Source organism: Macrobrachium rosenbergii, chromosome 10, assembly GCF_040412425.1.
Source record: "Macrobrachium rosenbergii isolate ZJJX-2024 chromosome 10, ASM4041242v1, whole genome shotgun sequence".
NCBI classification, from domain to species: Eukaryota; Metazoa; Arthropoda; class Malacostraca; order Decapoda; family Palaemonidae; genus Macrobrachium; species Macrobrachium rosenbergii.
Window position 1 is genome coordinate 68,223,977 of NC_089750.1, and position 10,730 is coordinate 68,234,706.

The window sequence follows — 10,730 nt, forward strand, 5'->3', positions numbered from 1 at the left end:
TCTTCAAGCCTCCGTTGAAGTGTTGTAGGGGGATCGTACTCTTGTAGTTGTAAAGGAATTCCATCTGTGTTTGACGTAGTGCGATATATATATATATATATATATATATATATATATATATATATATATATATATATATATATATATATATATATATATATATATATATATACACACACATACAACAGCACATACATACATACATACATACATATATATATGTGTATATATATATATATATATATATATATATATATATATATATATATATATATATATATATGTATATATTTATAAGCCTTTTAACAAAAAGTGAAGTATATTCTCGGATCTCGTTTTTCGAAACTGAATTTCGACAGTTGTTGTGTATGATCTTTTTATAACATATGAATGGTCTTACGTTTCCTTAGAACGAACAGTTATGTATAGAATTGACACTGAAATGTTTGCAATAATCACTTTTAATGGAATAAAGTGTTTGACCTGATCTGACTAGACTCTCTCTCTCTCTCTCTCTCTCTCTCTCTCTCTCTCTCTCTCTCTCTCTCTCTCTCTCACATTGACTTAATTTCCTCTACTGATTCTTTTAAAAGTATTGTAACTAATGTTAATTTTCAATTAGCGTTTGTCATACGCGGCTGGTGCGGAGGCCCCAAAATTATGTCTGTGCTATATATTTCTGGCCTGAAACATTTTGCAAAATTGACTTGAAAGTAAGTATACCGGTTTTTGCCGGCAGGAAGTCCCTTTGTAAATTTTCTTTTTCAATAAAAGTACTTAATGTAGCCTGTTTTTTATAGCTGACAGTAAATACCAACACCGGCATCATTAGAGCTAAGTATGATTGGCCGAAGCTCATGCTGCTTACCACCAATCAGAGGTCACGGTTCAAATACATGGCCATTCAGAAGCAAGGAAGGAGTATCTGGGATGTCGGTTGCCGATATTTACAGAAAGCTCAAAAAAAAAAAAAATTATGCTTTGGTAATCCTTTTCATGACAGAATCATTATTTTTTTTTTTACATCTGTGGCAAATGCTTTAGAGCCCTTTTGATTACTTGGAAAATCTTATGCTTATTATGTGAAGCTCTTCCTAAGTATAAATAAATACGTCGTTACAAAGAGTTAGCACTTTTAATGAAAGCCTCAAAGCTAAATTTAGGAATTTGTTAATGTTGTAAGTTTTCTCCAACTGGAAGTTTCAGCGCTTGTGAAATCCATTCCGGCTTTTCCTTCTTTTATTTGCGACCTAACTTTAGGTAAAAAAAAAAAAAAACTTCATAACTTGTGCTGCAACTTCATGTCTTTGTTTGTTCTCACAAATTTGCTTGGGAGAACTCGTCTTCAGCGTTTTAATCATGCGTGCTAAGTTGACCTGTTCCATTACCTGACGATGAAGTGTCTTATCGTGGTAAGACTTTGTATGTATGTATGTACGTACACACACACATACATATATTTTAAACGAACACATGGGAACGTGTTTCACAGAAATAAATTTTGACTCGCATCGGGACCGAATCCCTGTTTTTCCAGTGAGAGTCCAGGGCATCAGCAGTGACCTGTACGGACGAACTGCTAACGCCCTGGACTCTGTATTTGTGTGCACTCAGCAAGAGTTGACTGCTGCTGTACAGTTATTCACGAGAGCCTTGTTGTGGTATAGCAATAAATGGAAGCAGTACTGTATATTCGTATTATTTTTTAGAGTAATACGTTATTAGTATTGGTAACGACACGTTAATTTCTCTGTTGATGGCTGAGTGTATTTAGTTTATTGTCACCCATATACACTACCAAAAGACGTAGGTTCGATTCCTGGTCTGATTAGGTGTGTTCATTGTATATAACTTTTTGACGTTAAGATATTCCTAAGGTGAAATGAATTCGATATTAATGGGTTATTGGTAGCTCAACATGCACACGCACGCACACACACACACACACACACACATATATATATATATATATATATATATATGTCATGTACAGATATACTTTTAAATATACTGTATATGTGTATATATATATGTAGAAGTGAATCACGAAAATTTGAAACGTGATGAATATATATAAAATAAAGACAAAATCACACGAAGGAAAGAGAAAGACTGGAGTGCTGCAGGGCCTTTCGACTGTCGTCCTTTACTTCGCAGACTGCTAAGTACAGGACGACAGTCGAAAAAAGGCCTCATAGCACTCCAGTGTTTCTCTTTCCTTCGTGGACTTTGTCTTTATTTATATATATATATATATATATATATATATATATATATATATATATATATATATATATATATATATATATATATATATATATATATATATATATTTACATATACTGTATAGCATGTGTGTGTGTGTGTGTATTCGGAAAGTTATTACAGACTTTGTTCATGGCACTGAAATAAATGAACCATTTTGGAAACGAAACTTCCATCCCAATTAGAAGTACTTACCGAATTTCACTCTAATTCTCCCGAAAAGTTGTATCATTTGCAAGTTTGCCGAGCGATTTTCCGAATGCCAGGCTCGGCAAAAGACTGATTGATTGATTGATTATTTGATCGAACTGGCGTTGCAACTGGAGGGAATGTGGTGGTGAGCAGCGCTTGGAGGGGAAACAAAAAAAAATGTAATTTTTGCCCTCCCTTCGAAAACTGGCGTTATTACTTTGATGTATAGGAATTGTATTTTCCAGTCCGCCAATTCATTATGAATCACTGGAAATTTATTTCGCCCTGGGCTTAAGCGCGCCCATTGAGGCGAATTCAATGTTTTAAATGCCAAATCTCATTGTTGATAATTTCGCTGTTGGTAATGCTTTTACTCATTTATTTAAGCTTTTTATGCATTGCTACTTATCCAATGCAGCGCGAAGGGACGCGTGCTTGAGAATATTATAAAATCCACGTCAGGAGGTGAGTGAAAACCGGGACTCTGAACAAGTACTTTCGTAGTTTATTCTACGATTTCAATTTCACACTTGAAAATGTAGAATAAACTACGAAAGCACTTGTTCAGAGTCCCGGTTTTCACTCACCTCCTGACGTGGATTTTACAATAATTACTACTTATTTATGTTTATTTGGCTAGTAGTATTTGTTATTTGTGAAATCCTGTTTGACCAAGTATAGAAAATTACAGATTATTTCTGAGCGACTAACCAGGCTGTTGGGGTTAAGAATTTGATCAATTCGTACTTTTTTCGAAAGCCAATATACCATTTTTTGTGGAATGAACATTCTGTTTTTACATTGCTGAATGTGTGCATGTGTGTGTGTATTTGGCGAATAATATTTGTTATCTGTGACACCGATGTGGCCAATATGGGAGAATTACGAATTATTTCAGTATGACGAAACCAGCCCTCTCATGGAGCTGCGAATAGGTCGACTCGTTCTGCTTACTTTGATTGGTAACATAGTCTGTCATTTCTATCCAGTAAGTATTCTGTGGCGTCGACGCGTCCCTCAAGATAGGTGAGGTTACGGGACGCTAAGTTTAGTTCCAATCAGTCTGAGAGGTTTTCGCATTCCCTGCTAAAAATACTTCAGCAGTCAGAGAAGAGTATGATGTCTCACGTTGCATTCCCTGCAATATTACATTTGCTCAGCTCCCTCTAATAAGTCATTGCTTTTAGTTTTCTGAAAAGATAACTATTGTGCCGGCTTTGTCTATCCGTCCATAAATTTTTCTGTCGGCACTTTTTTCTGTCCGCCTTCAGATCTTAAAAACTATTGAGGCTAGAGGGCTGCAAATTGGTATGTTGACCATCCACCCTCCAGTCCTTAAACATACCAAATTGCAGCCCTCTAGCCTCAGTAGTTTTTATGTTATTTAAGGTTGAAGTTAGCCATAATTGTGCGTCAGGAAACGATATAAGCCAAGCCACCACCGGGCCGTGGTTAAAGTTTCATGGGCCGCGGCTCGTACATCATTATATAGAGACCACCGAAAGATCGATCTGTTTTCTGTGGCTTTGATTATACGCTGTACAGAAAACTCAATTGCGCCGAAGAAGCCTCGGTGCATTTGTTACTTGTTTCTAATGTAATCGACGATAGGGAACTTGTAAGAATAGATTACTTGACTCCATGATAGGTCAGGTTTTGGGGAGTAAGAGTGGCTTTATCCTGAGGGATAATTTTCCCTTATTTTAAAGAATAAGGTGTCCAGCTTTATGTCAAGATTTGGGCGTGCAGTCACTAAAAGTTGTATGTCAGCCTTCACTTCGTTGACGAAAAGAAATTTAGGTTTTTTATGGAATTCATGTTTTTTTTGCATGAATTTGTATGTATACTGTGCATTCATTCGTAATGTAGGTTCATATAACAGTTTATTGAACTATCTGCTGTGCGGTTTCTTCAGAGTAATCCTTCAAGATACAAATCAGACCCACCTAGATTAAACCGGTGAAATTCTCTCTCTCTCTCTCTCTCTCTCTCTCTCTCTCTCTCTCTCTCTCTCTCTCTCTCTCTCTCTCTCTCGGTGACTTATCTCTCCGGCCAGAGAATCCTGGTCATATTAGCCAATCCACCAACTCTCACATACATTATCCACCCAATCCTGTCCTGCCGTTGGAAGGTATCACGTACAGACTGTAATCACTCTAATGCGTCCTTCTAATCATGATGATTAACCCCCTTCCCTACCCCCCCAACAACGCCCCCTTTCCGAAGTCCCAACGTCTTGTAGAGATTGACCCCGGCTCCTAATTAACCTTCTCTCCCCAGAAAACGAAAGAAAGAGTCGTTTACATTTCCGAAGGCTGTGCTTTATTTTTTTGCAGGTATTCCTTGGCTGTTGTTATTGCCCGTAGGTCTTATTTTTTTTTCCTCCCGTAGGATGCCGGCAGGATAAATAATAGCATTTTTGTAAATCTGTTTGGCGTGAAAATAGCCGTGCAGTTCGGGAACGGAGTTTGAGATTTCATACCCAACACTTTCGTTACAAGTAAGGAATATATATAATATATATATATATATATATATATATATATATATATATATATATATATATATATATATATATATAGAGAGAGAGAGAGAGAGAGAGAGAGAGAGAGAGAGAGAGAGAGAGAGAGTATATATATATATGTATATATATATATACATATATATATATATATATATATATATATATATATATATATATATCTGTGTACATATAATATTATATATATATATATATATATATATATATATATATATATATATATATATATATATATATTATATATATATATATACGCGAGTTTGTATCTCATACCAGGTTTATTTCCTAGAACAGCGAAAATTTTCTGCATAATTGTGCTCTCCATAATAACTTTTCTTCTTTTTTTATTGGGGGGGGGTTGTTAAGTTTTGTGGGTGCCTGGTGAGGGCGGGTGCTAAGTATTCCATAAGGTAAAACCCGTCGTTATTCTCATAATGACGACCATGACCAAATTTGTAGTCTGGTACCCCAAGACAAGGGAAGAAGCTCCCCTTAAGGAACAAACGGAGCGGGCAGTAAGCCACGAATCTCACTCAATGTACAAATCTCCTGTCATTGTACTGAAACATTCATCCGTACAAAGACGATCCCGTTCATTTATCCGCAACTCCAAGCACATTCACAGTTCCTTGAACACCCCTAATTGTCCGTCACACATACGTTAGTACTCTCATCTGCTCGAGAGACTACGTCTATAGAAAGTTATTCAATGTCATTTTATGCCTCTCGGGACAGCTAATCTCATTTCAAAAGGAGGGACACACGAATTGCTCGATTGTCCGGAAGTGTAGATTCCGGGTCTGGAAGTGATTGAAATTAAGTAGATTCTGGTGACTTTGGACAAGTCCTGGTTTGCCTGGTCATTGTAATTACTTCAGTTACGTATATGTGAATGCCGTAATTCAGTGGTGAAGCATTGTATTCAAGTTTGCAAGGTCCGTGGTTTTAATGCTGTAATCTGAAAGTGCTTTGGGCCTACTCATGATAGAGGCAAAAATATCGTTATGTTGAAATTATATTATGTATGCATGTATGTATGTGTGTGTTATGTATATATATGCACACATATACATATACATACTGTACATACATACATACATACATACATACGCACATCTGTATGTATGAAATGACAATTACTTCGGGGTGTTTGCACCTCTTATGACCATCGAATAGCCTCGAATCTAAAGTACTCCATCGCCCCCAAATTATCTAAATGTGGCGAATAGCCGCACAGGGAGAGCAAAAGCAGCCGCGGAGGAGAGCCATCAAAGCTTGTTGTCAGTCACAAACATGTCATCGGAACAAAGTCCTGAATACAGACGGTGATGAGGCAAAGTGACGGAGGCGGACTGTCAAAACAGAAGGGCGGTCCCCTCCTGAAGGGAAGCGACCGGCGTCGTAAAGTGAAGAACACCGTCGTCCTCCTTCCTCCTTTCTCCTTTCCGTCCCCATCTACCCTTGGGTAATAAAGCCATCGGTGCAATGCAGTCTCCCCTCTAATCACCAGCCGCTAATCACCAATCGCTAATCACCCTGCGCGAGTAATAAGCCCGGGTCCCTCCTCACACACACACACCTCTCTCTAATCATAACCTAGAGAGACATCAAAGGGACATCAAGGGGACATCAAGGGGGTGCCTTTGACTGACGTCAACAGACAGACATCCCCCGTGGAGCGTCCTTGGAGGAGCCAATAGTGAAGTGTTAAATTACGCTCATTCAAGGGTGATAAGCTACGTATACGCGGCGTATACCCTGAGAACTTGGCGCCGACACGGGAAGACGGTAATTAAAGTCCTGTGGGTGAGGAGTTTCTTATTTATGTGTCTTTCTAAGGATATTCGTTCTAAGGTAATTTTTAAAAGGTTCGAGAATACTTACGCGGTTATGATTGATAGGAACATGGGTGACTGCAGATTGATAAGTTGGAAAGTAGTTTACAGAGAGAGAGAGAGATATGTGCTTCAACTGTTTCCTTGAGAAGCCTTACAATAGGATTTGATAATAGAAGACCATATGAGAGAGAGAGAGAGAGAATGAATATGCTTCAGCTGTTTCCCCAAGAAGCATTACAGCAGGAATTGATGAGAGAAAATCATATGAAAGAGAGAGAGAGAGAGAGAGAGAGAGAGAGAGATATGCTTCAACTGTTTCCTTGAGAAGCCTTACAATAGGATTTGGTAATAGAAAATCATATGAGAGAGAGAGAGAGAGAGAGAGAGAGAGAATGTGCTTCAACTGTTTTTCTGAGAAGCCTTACAACAGGAATTGATAATAGGAAACCATATGAGAGAGCTAGAGAGAATGAATGTGCTTCAGCTGTTTCCCTAAGAAGCCTGAAAACGGGAATTGATAGAAGAAAATCATACGAGAGAGAGAGAGAGAGAGAGAAAGAGAATGGGCTTCAGCTGTTTCCCTAAGAAGCCTGACAACAGGAATTGATAGGAGAAAATCATATGAGAGAGAGAGAATGAATGTCCTTCATCTGTTTCCCTAAGAAGCCTTACAACAGGAATTGATAAGAGAAAATCATATGAGAGAGAGAGAGAGAGAGAGAGAGAGAGAGAGAGAGAGAGAGAGAGAGAGAGAGGCGATCGTGTCATTTTCCGTTTAAAAGCGAGAAAATATGCATTTTTCGAACGGCCGGAAACTTGGGATTTTGGTAGTAATTTATGAAAGTCAAGTTTAAAAGAGTGTCTCATTACTTATGGGGGCCATTAGTCTTTCAGACGCTGTGTAACTAAATACCTAATTATGCGACGTATAAAAAGTTACACCCATCAGTGTCTCGAGCGCTCAACTTATTTTGTAATCTGACTAGTAACAGGTGGACACCTTCGCTTGTTTTGTTTTTGTGATTTTCGGTTGCAATAAGCAAGTCTTTTTGGTTTTAATAGCCATCTGTACAGAAGTGTATAATTATCTATCTGTAATTTAAACACTGTGCGTTATATATATATATACTGTATATATATATATATATATATATATATATATATATATATATATATATATATATATATATATATATTTATATGTATATGTATATGTATATATATAATGTACATGTATATACACACTATATATATATATATAATATATATATATATATATATATATATATATATATATATATATATATATATATATATTATGTATGTATGTATGTATCCTGGTTCATCATGTATCCTTCCCTTGTAGTTCCAAGCTCTGGGTATCGTATCATGTTTTAGCAGAAACGAAAACGTAGAACATAGCTCCTGGTAAGGGAAGAGCAAAAGGTAGAGCTCCTGGTGAGGGAAGAGCAAAAAGTAAGAGTTCCTGCTGAGGGAAGACCGTGTCTGCAGAAGGGAATATATATATATATATATATATATATATATATATATATATATATATATATATATATATATATATATATATATATATATATATATATATATATATATATATACCTCAGAGGGCAGCCGGTGTCGGATCGCAAGATCCTTTGAGAGGACCATGGAAAACCCCTCTTGGAAGATTCATCAATCCTTGAATGCATGTTAGTTGTAGGGGAGGAGAGAGAGAGAGAAGAGAAAGGGTCGGTCATTTCCAGAAGTGGTGGAGGCGACTTTTCGATCGTTTTTCTTGCGTCCCTCGTGCGCAATGACGCACGTCATCCGTTTTCAGCAATCATGAGAGCCACAATGAGATTTTCCCCTCGCGTGCACGAGGTAGCGGATTGTTCTTCTTCTGTCATGGTTGTTTGAATACAGCTGCTTGGCGTCAACACATTCGCGGCATTCATCTCGTGCGCCGGATATGATCCTTTGTACCGTGGCCCCCGACTGTTTTAAATGCCGGCTGCATGTGTTTGATGGTACATCTCGTGTGCAATGTGGTGACATTTCATCTTACATTTTAACTGTAATCCAAACGTGCGTTTGCCAGATTGAATAATTTATTTGTATTAATTAATGTTAAGAGATTACCTTCATTTTTCTGAGATTTTTTTTTTTTCATCACAACCTTTCGGAAAACTTTTTTTCTTCTTAAATATGGTTTTTTTTTTTTTCATAAGAAGACCACACGTATGGCTTCATATGAATAATCATATGATGTCGCTTAGTTTCTTATCTTTTTTATATTATTTTTTTATATATTTTATATTTTTATTCTATGTTGCGATGAATTTTCACATCTATTTCCTATATTCTGCGTCGTTTGCAAACTAGATTCCATATACCGTTTTGGTCCAGTTATCTATGCAATAGCTGCGTTTTTTTTTTTTTTATTTCTTACCATACTACCATCTCATGTTTTGATTTGCATCCGTAATCGCCACTTTTTCATTGAGGCTTAATTTATTATTGTAATATGATTATAATACCGACAACTAGAGAATGTATGAAGATTGTTAGAGAAATGGGATAACTTTACACTCATGTTGTTTGAGGGTAAAGTCCAAAATAGAATACGAATACGGTTTAAAAAACAAATCAAAGCGGTCATGTTTGAAGTCCAAAGCAAGCGTGGCGTTACAATAATAATAGTTTTCTCAGGCCTTTTGATCCCATTTTGCGGCTATATTTTCTCTCTCTCTCTCTCTCTCTCTCTCTCTCTCTCTCTCTCTCTCTCTCTCTCTCTCTCTCTCTCTCTCTCTCTCTCATATATATATATATATATATATATATATATATATATATATATATATATATATATATATATATAGAGAGAGAGAGAGAGAGAGAGAGAGAGAGAGAGAGAGAGAAGAGAAATTAGCGGCAAAATGTGATTAAAGGCCTGAGAAAACTATTATTATTGTATATATATATATTAGACATGCATACATACATACATATATATGTGTGTGTGTGATTGTCAGTTGAGTTCATCAGGCTGTCATTTAATCATCCATCAATCAAGTCTTGTCATCTATCACAGGGTAATTTACCTTGTGCGGTATCGCTTCGCACGCAGGTTTTCTTGTCCTTCATGAAGCCTCATTTGCGTAATACGAATTTACATAATGAATTTGGCCGCGATGCGTGGGCTCTCTCTCTCTCTCTCTCTCTCTCTCTCTCTCTCTCTCTCTCTCTCTCTCTCTCTCTACCATATCTGTTGCCTTTTTGTCATGTGCCAGTCCTCGCAGAAGCAGGGTAAACATTATGAAACATCTGCAGGACATCACATGATGAAATGAACCTATTTTCTAACTGCAAGTTTCACAGTTAAATACAAAAGACTAAACTGAATTTATCACTACTTTATCATTACGAAGATGAAGCTAGAAATAAAAAAAGTCAAGTATACCTTAGTTTAACCAGACCACTGAGCTGATTAACAGCTCTCCTAGGGCTGGCCCGAAGGATTAGACTTATTTTACGTGGCTAAGAACCAATTGGTTACCTAGCAACGGGACCTACAGCTTATTGTGGAATCCGAACCACATTATAGCGAGAAATGAATTTCTATCACCAGAAATAAATCCCTTTAGTTCTTCATTAGCCGGCCGGAGACTCGAACTCGGGCCTAGGAGAGTGCTAGCCGAGAACTCGACCGATTCATCCAACGAAGAACTAAACAGTTGACGCTATGAAATAGATCTAAAAAGTGGCAGATGAAATTCCAGTGAAACTTGGATCGGATTTGCTTCTTAAGAGGAAGAGGAAATATGCTGTTTGTTGTTGCTCTTTTGTAAAACGGCAGAGGTTTAATAGAGTCTGCTGGTGTTGTTTTGCACTTC